Source organism: Macaca mulatta, chromosome 5 (genome assembly GCF_049350105.2).
Source record: "Macaca mulatta isolate MMU2019108-1 chromosome 5, T2T-MMU8v2.0, whole genome shotgun sequence".
In the NCBI taxonomy this organism is placed as follows: Eukaryota; Metazoa; Chordata; class Mammalia; order Primates; family Cercopithecidae; genus Macaca; species Macaca mulatta.
In genome coordinates this window covers 114,571,855-114,589,411 of record NC_133410.1, presented here as the reverse complement: position 1 = coordinate 114,589,411, position 17,557 = coordinate 114,571,855, and the positions used below count along the sequence as shown (strand labels likewise).

The 17,557-nt window shown below is 38.6% G+C and overlaps 1 protein-coding gene across 4 annotated transcripts in view; it reads right to left on the bottom strand.

Annotated features, from left to right (window-relative positions):
• The window catches only part of TET2 (tet methylcytosine dioxygenase 2), a 131,927-nt gene extending 115,074 nt beyond the window's left edge, over positions 1–16,853 (bottom strand). For all 4 annotated transcript variants that reach the window (XM_015138929.3, XM_015138928.3, XM_028848654.2 and 1 more), the window contains exon 1: positions 16,750–16,853. The gene's annotated coding sequence lies outside the window, so the exon portion shown is untranslated. The remainder of the gene's footprint in view (positions 1–16,749) is intronic.
• Between the last annotated feature and the right edge of the window lie 704 nt (positions 16,854–17,557).

Below are 17,557 nucleotides of genomic sequence, written 5' to 3'. Positions count from 1 at the left end.
TCAGGAGATCGAGACCATCCTGGCTAACACGGTGAAACCCTGTCTCTACTAAAAGATACAAAAAACTAGCCAGGCGAGGTGGTGGGCGTCTGTGGTCCCAGCTACTCGGGAGGCTGAGGCAGGAGAATGGCGGGAACCCGGGAGGCGGAGCTTGCAGTGAGCTGAGATCTGGCCACTGCACTCCAGCCTGGGCGACAGAGCGAGACTCCGTCTCAAAGAAAAGAAAAAAAAAAAAAAAAAAAGAAATATACATAGCTTTTATGCTATTTGAGGCAACTGACTTTACCTTCCCATGCCTTCGTTTTCTCATCTATGAATGCAAGGAATGGGATTAATGAGTCTCTAAAGTCCTTTCGGCTGGTAACAATCCATGATTGTATGTTTGAAAATAAACTACATTTTTGATGAATTGTTTACTGAAATACTGAAGTGAAGGTGGTGGCAATCCAGGTGGCAGTGTCTTATAAGCAGTTAGAAACAGCTCTAGTTTACAAATCTAGATCTAAAATATAAAAATATATTCAAACACACACATACATACACAGAATTAAATCTGTAATTCAGGGAAAAAGATGAAAAGCTCAAAAAAGGTAGATTAAAAAGTCTGATAATTTGTTACAAGCAGGAAAAAGAGTTTAAAACAGGTATTTTAAACGTTCATAATTTGTGATAGAAAATTTATTCTTAATTGAAAAATTTATAGTCTCCTGATTTTTACATTTTTTTCTCATCCTTTTAGACAATTATCCATGCTAAGCACAGTTGCTGGTGTTTAGTTCAATAAATACCACTAGTTTATCATTGCATATTTTCCAAAATTACTTCTCACCTTTTCCTTCTCTTTATCATTAAGCTATCACACAAAAGGGGATTCTCTCCCCATATTATTGCAGATATAGGCTCTTCAACAGAATCCTAATGTTAAGCAAAATAGTTCTATACAAACAGTGATTTTGGAAAGTATTTCTATATGTAATACGAATGGCATATTTTCACAAATAAAATGTAAATAATAGATACACACTTAAAACAAGAAAATGCAGCTTTTGCTCCAACTCTGTTTATATGAAGGTATGCAGCAACGTTATTAATAAAGATGGTGAAGTTACTATACTAGCTTCTAAAAGAGTTTGAGTCAGCTTGATTATGAAAGACAGTAACACTCCTCAGGGCTTGTCACCTTCGGTTCTTGAATACTAAAGTGCTTACTTGCTTGTCAGGGTTAAAAGCTACTATTTTAAGTTCAAAGTGAAAAGCTCCTTTCAGGTGGTAATGATAGTTTAAAATAAACAATGTGAGGCAGGTAAAAGCCTCCTTTAGGCATCTACCATGTTTCCCCTTCAGTCAGGACAGTGCTTTCTTATTCTGTATCAATATTCATGATCCAGGTCATTAAACAGTGAGACAGACACCACTCTTTATCCCCGTACCCCACTGTTAAACAACTGCAGGCTTCAGAATTCTGGAGCTGTGTGTAAATATGAAAGCTCCATGTGTTTGACCCATGTGGGAAGGCATTAGGGTAACCTGGGACTCCTATGCAAGAGAGAACTCCCTCGCACGAATGTTACCATCACGAAGCAAACTGTTTGTTTTGTGTGTTTGGTGCCTCAGTTGTCTTCTACAGGAACCATATAAAAGTAGTTTATGCAAAAAACCCCGAAGGTTTTGTGCACCTTCAAGATATTAGGGAAAATGCAAGACATCAGTATATTTTCGTTTTATATTTCTAGACAGAGACTTTTACTATAGTCTGTTTAACCACTTCTACCAAAGAGGATTCAGCTTAAATATGAAAAGTTCAAAACACATACACACACTTAGTAGTAACTGAAAAAAGATGAACAGCCTAAAATTTCCACATTGCCCCTTGGTATGCATCACATTCAATCTACCATTTTGATATTTTATAATACAGAGACAACTGTCACTCAGTCTCATCTTTATGAAGATAGTCTATGCACTGAATACATCAATGTTTATTGCCTGCTTGCTCCTTCAAGTGAAACTAAAGTACAGTCAAATGAAAGTTATATTTAAATCCTTTTAGCAGAAATTCATTAACTTATAGCCTTAATCAAATTCTGAGCACTTGCAGCTTATATCCATATATGATTTACTGTGAAATGGAGGTCTGAGAAAGAAGGAAAATATTAATGTTCTAATATAAGATAAAATGATTTTTGTTAATGCTCAAGAGTGTTCAGTCACGGCTCTGCTCTGTGCAGGAAAAGTACACCCATAAGTAATTTCACCCAAGCTTTTACTATTTAGGCCGAGGATAATTGAGAGAAATACATCATTTCTAGTCCGGCACTAAAAAAGCAAGTTGATAAATCAAGCAAATAAGAACTTTTAAAAATCTACAACCTACTCTCACCATATCTTAATTCAATGTATCGGAAATGTACAATAATAAATTGTAAGTGATAAACACTAAATAAGTAATATCTTTTCATACCCAGAAGGCTGTTTTTGCTCTGCAACAGAATGAAAAAATATCTATCCTTAGATTTCATTGTTAAATGAGTCACTCTTTTGGTAATTTCTTCTAAATGAGAACAGCTTTAGATGTTAAATGGCTAAAACCTGAGTTTCCATATGTAAAAGATTTGGTCAGATAATATTTAAATTATGTCAAATATAAAGTTCTCTTATACCAAATATTACTTAAAGAAAAACACCTGTAATCCCAGCACTTTGGGAGGCTGAGGCGACTGGATCACGAGGTCAGGCGTTCAAAACCAGCCTGGCCAAGATGGTGAAACCCCGTCTCTAGTAAAAATACAAAAATTAGCCGGGTGTCATGGCAAGTGACTGTAATCCCAGCTACCCGGGAGCCTAAGGCAGAGAATTGCTGGAACCCAGGAGGTGAAGGTTGCAGTGAGCTGAGATCGCTCTGCTTCACTCCAGCCAGGGCAACAGAGGCAGATTCTGTCAAGATAAATAAATAAATAAATAAATAAATAAAAATAAAAATAATTTAAAAAAACAGATTTGGTGATTGGTTTAGCTCTTGGGAAAAGATCCTTTATTTTTTAAAAATATGTCATTTATAGTATCACATTTCAAAGACTGATTTTTCCTATCTTTAGAAAGGTAGTGTAATTACAAAAGCAAATTCTATGAAAGAAGCAGTCAAATGAGCTAACTTTTCAATTAACTATAAATTTCATCTTTCATGATCTAATTTCAATTCTTTGTTAGGCAAGAAGCCTTCTATTTTGGATGATCAATGATGACATCCATCTCAAATGATCCTTAGATGCAATACAAAAAGAACTCAAATTCTGTTCATACTTTAAATATTCAAACCAGTCTGCTTACAGCTAAAGAATAGCACCAATACACATACACCAAATACACATGGTTAGACATTTAAATTCTTGATGCCTTATTTTTTTAAATTTCAACTTGCTTTGTATTGATAAAAATAAATGAAAAGCTCTAAAAATCAATTTGGGATAGAAGACACATTCCCTAAATATAGAGACTTAAGGCTTTGTTGTCCTTGTTTTAGCTCTAGGTCTTGATATGAAATTAAAAATGAAGGAGGGTTGAGAGAATTTACCAAGGATGCGGAAAGGGGAGAGACAGGTATAATAGTATACTAAGGAGCATGATTAACCAAGAGTTTTCTTGAGTGTTTTCTGTTCCGACTGTTTAGTTTGGGAAGTCATTCATGAATTCTCTTGCTTTTTAAGATGCTTACAAATATCAACTTTTTTTTTTTTTTTTTTTTTTTTTGAGACGGAGTCATGCTCTGTCGCCCAAGCTGGAGTGCAATGGCGCGATCTCGGCTCACCGCAACCTCCGCCTCCCGGTTCAAGCGATTCTCCTGCCTCAGTCTCCCAAGTAGCTGGGATTACAGGCTTCTGCCGCCACGCCCGGCTAATTTTTGTATTTTTAGTAGAGACGGGGTTTCACCGTGTTGGCCGGGATCGTCTTGATCTCTTGACCTCATGATCCACCCGCCTCGGCCTCCCAGAATGCCGAGATTACAGGCGTGAGCCACAGCGCCCGGCCAAGATGTAATTTTTTAAAGGCATTTTGTGAGGCTGGGAGGCAGGTATGCAAACCTCACGGAAATAACAAGGGTACTGTGAATTATAATCAGATCCAAAGCATCATCTGCTCATATTTCCCCACATCACAAAAATGGTTCGGCATGACTAGTTCGTTTTGCTGCAGGGCATAAAAAGATTAATCTTAGCCGGGAGCAGTGGCTCACGCCTGTAATCCCAGCACTTTGCGGGGCGAGGCGGGCGGATCACCTGAAGTCGGGAGTTCACCACCAGGCTGACCAACATGGAGAAACCCCCTTTCTACTAAAAATACAAAATTAGCTAGGCGTGGTGGGGCATGCCTATAATCCCAGCTACTTGGGTGGCAGAGGCAGGAGAATCGCTTAAACCGGTGAGGCGGGGTCGCAGTGAGCCGAGATCGCGGCGCCATTGCACTCCAGCCTTGGCAACGAGAGCGAAACTCCGTCTCAAAAAAATAAAAATAAATAAATAAATAAAAATAAAAAAGATTAATCTTGTATTTAGGCACAGCTTTTGAGGGTTTTGTAGGAAAACCGTGCGTTAGGGAAGATCCTGACCCAAACACCTTGATCTTTGGTTCATGACCCTATCAGAGTCAGACAAGGGCTCGCTGACCATGAATTAAACTGTGTTGATTCCTCCGCCCACAGACACTCAAAGCTTACTCTCTCCACTGTTACATAAGAGTCTCTGGAATCCTAGGATAGTGTTTGTAAATAGTGCTGCCACGTGCACGGTACCCACGTGTCAAATGTTGATGTGACCGCGTGTAACTGGAAGGAGAGAAAGCTTCTACAATTTCCAAAGAGAAACCTACTATTTTTTGGCCCTAAAAATGATCATACAGATGTCAAGGAATTATCTCTAACTAAGAGTGATTTTTCTTTTCTTTTCTTTCTTTCCAAAAAAAAGAGGAAGAACTGGAATTTTTTTTTCCTGTTGCATTTATTGTAATCTAAATTAACTGCTCTACCTAATTCAATTTAGGATCAGTTTTATAATTTCAGCAATCCATTCTGAATGCACTTTCTACTTCCTCTATTTGCAAGACTTATTCTTGCTTGCTCATTTACTTTAGTGTAAACTGGGATACGAGAGATGGATTACATAAAAACCAGAGATATACACTAAATAGGCAAATGACTTACAAAGTTATAATTTACACCCAATTAAATTACAACATGACCTATTCAGCATTCAATGGCTTTCCATGGGTGAAGAAAAAAAAAAAAGTATTTTACCTCTCTTCCTATCTCAGATTTCACCTTCATCTACATTTATTATATCTTTTACAGTGGGTTTGTGAACAGAAAACAAGTAAACTCCATTCCTTAAACACTTGAATTCTTATCAATACTAGAGAAAAATTTCAATGTCAACAACTAAGTTTTTAACTCCTAAATATAAAGAGTTTCCAAAAAACCCTGAGGATTAAGGCATGACTAATTATAACAATGCAAAAAAAAAAAAATTAAATGAAGAAAAACTGTCAGTAGTAAATTAAACTCAATGTATTTTTAAAAATATTCTGACTTCAACAAAACCCAAGAATTGTCTTTAAAGTCACTTTAAAATGCCATACCCTAGATTTCCCATGCTCTTGAAAAACATGTTGATAAAAATGTTTTAAAACTACAATATATGTTTAAAAAATTAGTTGATGTCCACAAAATTTCTTATTTGAAACAAGAACCACATTTTTTTTTAACAGTAAATAAGTTGTTTCAAAGTAAATAAGTTGTAACAGTAAATAAGTTGGTATTGGAGTGGTGGCTCATGCCTGTAATCCCAGTACTTTAGGAAGTGGAAGTGGGTGGATCACTAGAGGTCAGGAGTTCAAGACCAGCCTAGCCAACATGGCAAAATGCTGTTTCTACTAAAAATGCAAAAATTAGCCAGGCATGGTGGCTGGCACCTATAATCCTAGCTACTCGGGAGGGTGAGACAGGAGAATCGCTTGATCCCAGGAGAAGGAGGCTGCAGTGAGCCAGGATCATGCCACTGCACTCCAGCCTGGGCAAAAGAGTGAGACTCTACCAAAAAATATAAAATAAAAAAAACAAACAAATTTTTAGTTCCCAGTTACTAACCAAATGTCTTTTTCAAGTTTGCTTTTCAGTAGAAATACATAATTAAATCTTAGCCATTAATAAGGTGAGCCAAAAGCAAAATGTCTATTAGATTTGCTTTCTGCCAGCGTTTTTCCACAAGCTGTAATGTGGGAGACAACTCCAAAAGTAAAGTACAACCTTGTTTTACATTCAACTTAGGTAGATAATATAACTTCACTGGAGAAAAAAACATTTCAGTGGCTAAATTGGAAGAAAGATAAAATTGACAAGACAAAGTTTAAAGTATGTTTTTTCCTGCTACAATGTATCTGTTTGTACTAATTATTTACTAAAATAAATAATTTATGTGGTAAGAATCTTTAGTTGTGAGATTTTTTCTTCCTTCATTTTTGAAAGGTACCCACTTATGGTATTCTTCTTTTCATCAGTTACATTTGGTATATTAAAATAGGAATGTAAATGAATTAATATTTTAATAACTCAATTCACGTTTTAAGATGTTCACTCTGATTTGATGAACTATCAGATACTGTATTTGTCAAAATGGTTTCTTCTTCTGTTATAATGTATATAGTAGAGTACACAGTAGAACAAACAAAAAGCTAATAATCATCTGAACTAATTACAGGCTGCTAAAAGTGATCCTTTTAATGCAAATATCATGAAAAGTTATAAAAGAGCTGAGATAACTTTACAGTCAATGGAAAATATAAAAATTCTATAACTTCAAAGCAAGAGACTTCAAACAAAAGCAGGAAAAGTGCTAAAAGAACAAACAGGTTAAAAAAATTAATAAGACGAGGACAGTATATTATGGATACAATCTGGGTGTGGTATCACTGTATTACTCTCAAATTCTGGTGCTCTACTTCAGAGGCAGCACAACTAATAATTATGGTAATTTTTAATGAGTGCCCTTCTTAGTGCAGCCAGGTAAGAAAAACAGGAGGAATAACTCAGATACCATGCTATGTTATCTGGCTTTCATTATCCCTATTGAAGCTTTTTTTCTTTAATGCATTATCTATTTCAGGAGAAACTACTATAATAATAACTCATTTGAGAGATGGATGAATGTTCTCATTAATGTATAATGTGGACATAGAAGCTAGATTTAACACTGCATCAAGAAAATAAGTGATTTGGTAAGGCAGGTTTTAGCAATGGCTAATGAGGCACGACAACTGTAATTAAAATTACCATTACTTTTACCCACCCACAGAACAAACTGTGACAAATCTCAAAATGTTAAAAGTAGCAAATTAAAAATATCAATACTCTGTATGGCATACCTAAATGTCAGACTGCCTGCATTTCTATGCCTGAACATAGGCAATTCCCTTTGAAGAGAGTAGTACATCAGCAAAAATTCAGCCCATTTTTCTTCTTTTGAATATGGTGTATCTTCCGTATAAATTACTTATAAAAAGCAAAGCTAAAAATTAACAACAAATCAAAATATTCCTAATATGTGAGAACAGATTTACATTTTTTGGAAGGGCGTTAAAAAGCAAAGATGAAGTACGACACTCAAACTTGTGAACAACTTTTTTAGAATTATAGAGATACTAGTACAAAAATTTATAGTCAGCTGAGGCGGTTCCCAAAGTTTTAAGAGAAACAAGAGAGGGTGAAGATAAGTAAGCTACTCATTTCTCCAGTAAGGAGAACAGAACCTAAATTATATTTTACTGCTTTCCATAACCATCACTACACCAACTTCTTGAGGGGTCTAACATGAGCATCTATCTTGGGCTTGCCACACATATTCAACAAATCTACAAATAGATGCTATGATCATACTCTTAAAAAGCAAAATTCTACAGTTACTCATTGAAAAAGTGATCATAACAATTATATAAAGACAATATACTTCCTTATAGGGTACAATCACGTATTTATCTTAAATATGTCTCTGAACCTTAGCCTAAAGCTCAATGTTTCCAGATCAGTGAATTTTCTCCATTCTGGTTATCAGTCATGGTCCCAAGGTATGGGATCCAACTGGCTGCAACCCAACGTTCTCATGAGAATAAAAAGGGAGAGAAGCATTGCAAAACAAGAATGTCTGGTATCTAGAATTACATAAGGTTAGAAATTCAAATACAATCAACCCCAAGTAATTCACCCTGTGTGTCCAAAACTACAAGTCATAGTTCCATAGGGACTAGTGCTAAAAATCTGCACTCATTTTACCATTAAGCGGTTTGTAGAAGTTCTGCTGGTATTTGTAAATACTTGTGGCCACGCGTAGCAAAGATGGAGAGCCATCATCATTCGGGCCCTAACCATTTCTCATTTTGTCCTGGCATTATGAAGACTGCTGCAGAGCAATTCCCTTTTCAACCTTATTTTACATCTTCAACATGTCACAACATCAGTTAACAGAAAAAGAGTCACTTGCTTAAGCCCTATGAGATACTTCGCCATTTTAATTTTAAGATCTGAAACATGACAAGTGGAGATATCAACAGTTAACAAACTCAAAGTTTTGAAGTTTATTCTCTGCCCTGCATTGCCCTTCTGTTTTCGCATAGATAAGACATTAATACCCCCCCAAATCTAGTAATTTGTTATTATTTGTAGATTAAACTGCACTTTGTAGCAATTCAAACAAGAACAGCAATTTTTATAGATATTCCTTTTTTTTTTTTTTTTTGTGAGAGAGAGGGTCTTACTTTGTCACCCAGGCTGAAGTGTGGGGGCACCAACATGACTCACTGCAGCCTCAACTTCCCAGGCTCCAGCTATCCTCCCGCCTCAGCCCCATAAGTACCTAGAACTACAGGGATGTGCCACCACACCCAGCTAACTTTTGCATTTTTTGTAGAGATGGGGTTTTGCCATGTTGCCCAGGCTTGTCTCCAACTCCTGAGCTCAAGAGACCCACCCACTTTGGGCTGGCAAAGTGCTGGGATTACAGGTGTGAGCCACCGCGCCCAGTCACATTCCTTTTAACACTTGGGTTACATCCCCTGAACTGAATGGCTGGGTAACTAAAGACATCTGAAAAAGTTTCTTGCACCTATACATTAAGCCCTGTTTACCAAGTCATATAACCTATCACTATCTATTGAATCTTCCCATATAAACTCTAAAGGCTATTGTTATCACGAAACACAATGCCAACTTTTGAGTGATTAAGTATCTTTCTCATCTATAAGAGGATGTTGTCCAGACTAATCTCAAATTCCTGGCCTCCTGCCTTGGCCTCCCAAAGTGCCAGGATTACAGGCATAATAAAACTCCTTAATGCCATCTTCCTAGAAAGATAACGCTTAGCCTCATTCAATCCAAACAGTTCCTGCATTTCTTTTGAATGAGATGTAAGACATTTTCTGACATAACATAAACCAAATAACTCAACTATATTCATTTTTATAACAACAGCTTTTTGAAATATAATTCACATACAATAAATTCATCCTTTTAAAGCATGTAATACAGTGGGTTTTAGCATATTCAAAGAGTTGGGCAATCATTACTATCTAATTATAGAACATTTCATCATCCCCAAAAGAAATCTCATACTTACCAGCAGTCACCTCCCTCCCACCCCTAGCCCCTAGTAATAACTAGCTAACTTTCTGTCTCCTTAGATTTGCCTATTCTGAATGTTACTTAAAATTGAAAGCATATCATATGGGGCCTTTGTTATGCCTCTCAGATTCACCTGTGTCACAGCATTTATCAATAATCCATTCCTTTATATTGCTTAATAATATTTCACTGTATGGATATACCACAATTTGTTTATTCACTCATGACCTGATAGATATTTGGGTAGTTTCCATCTTTTACCATTATTAATAATGCTGTAATGAACATTTGGCTACAAGTTTTCATGTGAACAACTGTATGCATTTTAAATTTCCTTTTATGACTTGTTCTACATAGTCCACATTATACACTTTTACAACTATCAATGATAATGAGGAAGTATAATATAGTGATTAAAAGATTTGGCCCTAGAGACAGACTGCTTAACTCAAATGCTGGCTAAGCCTAAGCCATATATCGGCTGTATGAACTCAAGGAAGTTATTTAACCTCACTGGGCTTCAGTTTCCTCATTCATAAACAGGGATAAGAATAATACCTATCTCTAGGGTTGTGATGAGAATTAAATGACATCAACTTACTCTGTCACAAAGCAACTTAAAATATTTTTAACATAAAGGCCATTCTATCAAAAAAAGGACTTCTAAGAAAACAAAAACTTATATTCTGACACACATTTTAATATGGCATAATGGCACAATCACATGATTGATAAGCTGCTAAACCTTTGTGCTAAACTTCTGTTTTGAGAAAAAAAAGGCTTAAAAATATGTGATCATGTGATTAAAGGGTATAAAACAAAACACACAAAATAAGTACAAGTTAAACTGAGAACATCTGAATAAGATTAGTAGGCCATATCAATGTCAGTATCATGGTTGCGATATGATATTATAGTTTTGCAAAATGTTGCCTCTGGGGGAGATTGAGCAAGTGTATGTGGAATCTCTCTGTATTATTTCATACAATGGCATATGAATCTATAATTATCTCAATAAATATTTTAATTAAAAATATATGATCCCATATAAGTTTACTAAAAACTATTCACTTTTGCGCTTAAAATGGGTGGCTTTTATAGGGCAACTGCCATAGCCTATAGAAATTAAATGTAAGGAAAACACACCATTACTCCTACCATCATCACATTTTTCTCTTATACATTGAAAATAGATTAGACTGGGCACAGTGGCTCACGCCTGTAATCCCAGCACTTTGGGAGACCGGGGAAGGCAGATCACTTGAGAACAGGAGTACGAGACCAGCCTGGCCAACATGGTGAAACCCTGTCTCTAATAACAATAGAAAAATTAGCCAGGTTTCGTGGGGCACGCTCCTAATCCCAGCTACTCTGGAGGCTGAGACAGGAGAATCACTTGATCCTGGAAGGCAGAGGTTGCAGTGAGCCAAGATCACGCCACTGCACTCCAGTCTAGGTGACAGAGCAAGATACTATCTCGGGCGGGGGGGAAAAAAAAGGAAAAGAAAATAGATTATACTTTTTGTTCTAGTTAAATTCTATGGTTTTTCACTAGTTCTATATCATCCATTAAATATTGACGGAGAGGTCAATAGTAGGTTCTATTAGGGAATAGAAAGACATAGAAATCAGTGCCTACCTTCCAATAGACAAAAAAGCAATGCAATTTGAAAGAAACATTTGTAGTATTTTTAGTCAAACAACCAGTTCATTTTATATCCTAGACTGTCCTTCAAAAACACTTCATCCCAATTTATTCTTCTCCTATTTATTTATTTATTTTTTTTTTTGAGACATAGTCGCTCCGTCTCACCCAAGCTGGGGTACAGCAGAGCCATCTCAGCTCACTGCAGCCTCTGCCTCCTGGAGGGTTCAAGTGATTCTGCTGTCTCAGCCTCCAGAATAGCTGAGACTACAGGCATGTGCCACCACACCGGGCTAATTTTGTATGTTTAGTGGAGACAGGGTTTCACCATGTTGGCAAGACTGGTCTCGAATTCCCGACTTCAGGTGATCCACCTGCCCCGGCCTCCCAAAGTGCTCGGATTACAGGTATGAGCCACCACGCCCAGGCTCAAGTGATTCTCGGGCTTCAGCCTCCCAAGTAGCTGTGATTACTGGTGTGCACCACCGTGCCCAGCTAATTTTGTATTTTTAGTAGAGATGGGGTTTCGCCATGTTGGCCAGGCTGGTCTCAAACTCCTGACCTCAAGTCATCCACCTGCCTTGGCCTCCCAAAGTGCTGGGATTATAGGCATGAGTCACTGCACCCAGCCTCGTCTCTTACTTTAATTCTCAGTTTATTTGGAACATGATTTCAAGTCAGTTTAGAGGAACAACTTTCAGTGAGTATAAAGCATTGAGTTCTTAATTTATTTTTATTTTTATTTTTTATTGAATAGAGACAGCTATCTCACTATGTTGTCCAGGCTGGTCTAGAACTCCTGGCCTCAAGTGATCCTCCTGCCTTCACCCCCCGAAGTGAGCCACCACACCCAGCCTGAGTTCTGAATTCTTAAAACTGCAGGTAGGATGATATTATCACTAAATTTATTTTTACATATATTATATATTGAAAATATATAACATATGTAATATATATTATATTGAAAATCCACCTACTATCTGTTCCTTATTTTTGAAGCATGACACATTTAACTACATGTCATTACAAATGAAGAAAACATAAATCAAAGCTGATAGAATGTGCTCTTTTGTTTGTTTGGTTTTGCTGTTGTTGTTACTGTTTGAGATATGGTCTCTCTCTGTTGCCTGGGTTGGAGTGCAGTGGTGTGATCATAGCTCACTGTAACTTAGAATGCTTGAGCTCAAGCCATCCTCCTACCTCAGCATCCTGAGTAGCTGGGACTACAGGAATGTACCACCATGCCCCATTACTTTTTTAAATGTTTTGTAGAGACTGGCGCCTGGCTGTGTTGCCCAGGCTGGTCTCAAACTCCTGGCCTCAAGTGATCTCCCACCTTGGCCTCCTAAAGTGCTAGGATTACAGGCATGAGACAACACGCCCATCCAAAATTTGTTATTTGGAATGGAGAACCAAATATCTATTCTATTGAGAAAAAGATTATATATCTATTTTAAGTCAGCAAGTTTCTGCAATATACAATATAGGACAAAAATAATGCTGGAAATAAGCAGATATACATAATTCTTTTTGGATTGCAGTCACAGTGATTAACATGCTCTCACTTTCCCCTTTCCCTCCTGGAATCCTTCTCTCCTACTATACACCAAACCAACAGATGTACTGCATAACCTCCTTCAATAATGTCGCAGTATTCACTCAGTTTTGGCAGTGAGTCGAAATAGAAATTGGAGATCTAGACCAAGTAAATACTGTATATTTGGCAAAATCATCTGTGGTTGTGTTCTTCAGCACAGTTTCCCAGATAACCACCAGCTCTACTTGGCAACTGGTCTTTCCCACAGTTAAGGCTCCAATTGTAAAGTTGGCTTGGGAGATACTCTATTGCTGCTGGGTTTGGTACCATTACTATCCTTAAGAACTACTGTGCAATGGTAGAATAATCATTGACAAAGTGTTATTCTGATGAACAAATACTGACAGCTGGTCCAAAGTTTTAGCCTGTTCCCAAGGTAGGAAACAATTATATTAAAACAGTCTATATGGTTATTTATAAAACAAAGATGACTCTTTCCAGCAATTTGAAATTCCCAGATACAACTATGAAATTCTATTAATAACAAAAAAAATTGCATTAGAAGCAATTAAAGCACAAAATGTAGATCTAATATTTTCTAAATATTAGATATTATAAAATACTGACATACAATGTCAAGCGTCCATAACTTTTGAAGGTATTTTATTTCAAGGTAATTTCATAAGAATTCATAAGAATTGACCTACTCAGACTTTGGGCAGGATGGAAAATAAGAGTTTCTGTGAGGTGTGCCTATGAATCATAAGAAGGGCTTCTTAATGAGGTCAGCAAATAAGGAAATACATTTCAATAGTGACATTTGACTTTTAACATTATTTGGGGGTGGAGTCTTAGAAGAATTGATAGGGAACTTTTAACTTCAACAAGTGAAACTAAAACATTAACTCTGGTTCTTGTTACCTAATACAAGACCAGTGCCCAGTAAGGACTTTGGAATTCTTTCATAACAACTCCTTGGCAGGTGCACTTCACTTGTTCTGGAAGTGATGTTCACTTGCCAATGTCTAGTAGGACCATGTGCCACTGCCTCGAAATCATATCAATTCCTCTGGCTTCTGGCATAAACTGGCACATCAGACCTAATTAAAGCTTTAAGAAGAGTTTGGCAAATATGACAATTTAAACAAAGCAAGGGACTTCTCTCACTGCAAGTTAATTTCTCATTAATGATTAGTTCAATAAGAAAATAAGCAAAACAATGTCATAGTTAAGAAAAGCTATCTATCTTGTTATTGTCCATTTTCATGCTCCTAAAATTCAATAACCCAAGACAGTCCTATGGAATTTTTGGAGCACTTAGGTAGTACGATCACATATAAGAAAGAACTGAGGATTATGACTTTTATTGTAAACTATCCCATACTTATTAAAATAATTTCTCTTTTCCAACAAAGGATGTTACTTTTATTCACAGGGGTGACTAACACACACATCTCTTCCTTATAATCACTGAAATACTTTATACAGTATTAATTAGCAGCTATTTTCAGCATAAAAGTAGGATGCACAAAATAACAAGAATCTAAATTTGATGACAGGAAAAAACAGGCCTTCATATTCAAAATTATTAACCAATGTAGTTATTCTTATTTATTGAGTGGAAAATGTTGCATCTATTATTAGTTGAATAGCCTGAAGACAGTATATACCACATTTGAAAAGTTGTCTCCAAAAAGTAAATACTAGTTTGTTAGCAAAAGGAATTGTTTTCAATTCGGAATTGCTGGAATAATTAACCATAGTTTTCTCGATAGTTTACCATGAACAGCATTAATAGTAAAATCCTAAGTTTTTTTTTTTTTTTTTTTTTTTTGACAAATAAGAACTAACCAATGAACCGTTTCTATTCCACAGAGATAAGTAATGCTTCTCCCTTGTAATCATGTGAAGGAACCCCGCGTATCAATGATTAAAGCAAACTTAACTACATGAAATTAACAAAGATCATAACAGAAAATTACAAAGTGAACTATCAAGGACAAATAGTTTTGCAAATTCGACTTATGGAGAAATGTCTGTTATTGTGTTTTTCCTTCTATCCTTTTTTAAATCCTATAAATTGTCTTCTAAACTTCAGTTTGATTATCCAACCCTTCAGTAACAGTTCTCTGCTTAACATTTAAAAAATCAATATTTATTGTGTTTAAATTTATATTCTATTCCAAACATTATTAAGCACATATACAAACATGTAAAAGAACATAACTCCCCTTAGTATTTCAACTTTCCATTAAAATGCAAATGTAATGATTTCATTAGCCAGGCAACAATACCACCAGTCTTACACCAAACCAAACCAATGTCTTTTCTCTGTGAATCCCAACTTCCTTTAAGATACAATCTTATTTCTATGTTGGATCATTTGTTGATGAATATCTTTGAATGTAGGTTTCCCATTATAATCCCTGATTGAAGGCGAAAAAGCACAATGTGTGATTTGAGATATTAAATTCATGAATGTATTCCACTCCCTAAACAGGTAAAATATATAAATATTTCACTAAATTTTACCGCTGGAAAATAAGCCTTTTCTCAATTCCCAAACATTAGATGAAGAAGGGAGAACTCACTCAATGTAATTAAAAGTATATCATGAGGGGAATAACCAGCAAGTAACACTTATATTTCATTTGCGGCCTTTCCAGGAGTCTATCTAGGCCACACTTTATTATGTCATAGGTAGAAAACTCTCCATAGAAACCCTGTTAGCTTAATAAAACTAGACAAGCAGTCCCAGTGAAAAGATTCAGCAAGATGCGAGGAGTCTGTGCGTGCCTGTGTGTGTGTGTGTGTGTATGAGAGAGAAGAAAAGAGAGGGGACACAGAGAGAAAGGCAGAGAGATGAAAGACCAAAGAGAGAGGCCAAAAGAAAAATTTGGATGGGACTGTTACAAATCTGCTCTTCACTTCTTTGCTGGGACTGGGTTTCATTTCTTTCGGCGCCCCTGACCTTGCAGTCTTGCAACTCTCAACGCTGCGCTCCCCACCCCCTCCCGCCCCCTCCCCGGGCCTGCGCCTGCCTTTGTGTCTGCCTGTCACTTACCAAGGAACCAAACGAAGCTGATTCGGGAGAAGCACAAAGCCGGGACACAGATTTGTCCATAAATTCTCTTACATACATACCCCAGGCTGGAAGGCTCAGCCCAGCGCAGACTTATGTACCTTGAGAAAAGTGAGTTCTGGTCTTGTTTGGGGAACCGGAGAAACTATTCTTTCCTCTTTCACTCAGCGCCGCTAACAAAACGCGCGGACTTAAGAAAAAAAAAAAAACACACACACACACACACACAAAACCCCACTCAGTGTACTCTAATTCCACTCCCTGTGACATTCACTTCGTACAGCCCCCTAAAGGGGGATAAGGAGGTAGGAGGAGGCAGACACCAACCCAGACCCAGACCCTACAGCTGATAAAAGGGTAGAAAAACACCGTATCAGTGTTCTCTCTGAGGTTGTTCAGGATAAACGGGAGAGTCGTTTCACTCACACGAGAGAAACGGGGGCAGAGGATTAAAGGGAAAAGTAGTGCCCCCCAAAGCTGAACTATTTTAGAAAGGAAAGCAAATTTAAAAATCACTTTTCTGCGGATTAAAAGGCCGGGAAACCGGCTCGTCGGAGGCACAAAGGTAAGTTTTCTGGGTGAGGAAGGGACGAGCATTAGGAGGAGAGAAGAGCACACAGAACTACAGGTTTAAAAGGGGTATAGGGAATTAAAACTATATTTGTCAGCCATGTTGAAGAGGCTCCAGTAATTTGTGAAGCTTCCCTCTTCCCTCTTGGTATTTGTGGGTGACACTACAGGGTTTGCTCCCCAGTCCCTGGAAGCCCGAGAAAAAGCGAAGGGGAGAGGAAAGGGAGAGTTTCGCGGCATAAGAGAAGCGCTCTGACCTCGTTCTCGTCCCTCAGCCTTGCAGCAATCCAGCAGTTGCAGTCGGGTCTCCTTTCTAACAAATCCTAAAGGGCAGCCATCTTGCTTCCTTCTGCTTCTCTACGAAAGCAGCCTAGCCTCCGCATCAATATTCATAAGGCAGTTTGACGTCTGTTCTCATCACTCAGCGGGGCCGGCGTCTCGGGGCGGCCGCGCCGAGGGGGCGGACGTGACTCGCATGCGAGCGGGGCCTGGGCGCGCGGCGCTCGCGAGGAGGCGGCGGCGGCCGCCCGAGCTCTCGCCGCTGCCACTGCCGCTACCGCCGGCTCTCCTCCTCCGCCCGGGCCTCCTCCTGCTCCGCCCCGGCCTCCTCCCGCTCCGCCCCGGCCTGCGCTGCCGCCCTGGGGCCCTCAGCCCTGGCTCCCGGGGAATTAGCCCCCCGCACCGGGCGTCCAGCACAAAGACCGGCGGCACCTGGGGCCGTACAGCCGGGCGCGCAGTGGAGACCTGGGCTGCCCTCACGCCGTGCAGTGGCGCGGAGGGAGTGGTGCGCCCGGATGAGCGCGGGGAGGGGGCCAGGGCTGGCGAGCGCGGGGAAGGGTGCAGCCCTCGGGGACCCCGGGGACCTCGGCGGGTCTCCACCCCCGGGAGAAAACGCAGTGCAGGCGCGAAGGTCGGGGCGAGGTGGGAGGATGGGATGGCATGGGTGCCTGGACAAGGACGTGACATCCAAGATTTCCCTTTGAAACTTTTTGTTAGTCTGCACTCCACCACCACTTCGAGGTCCCGCGCACAAGCCCCTGCGCGCACCCACCTCCTCGAGAGTGT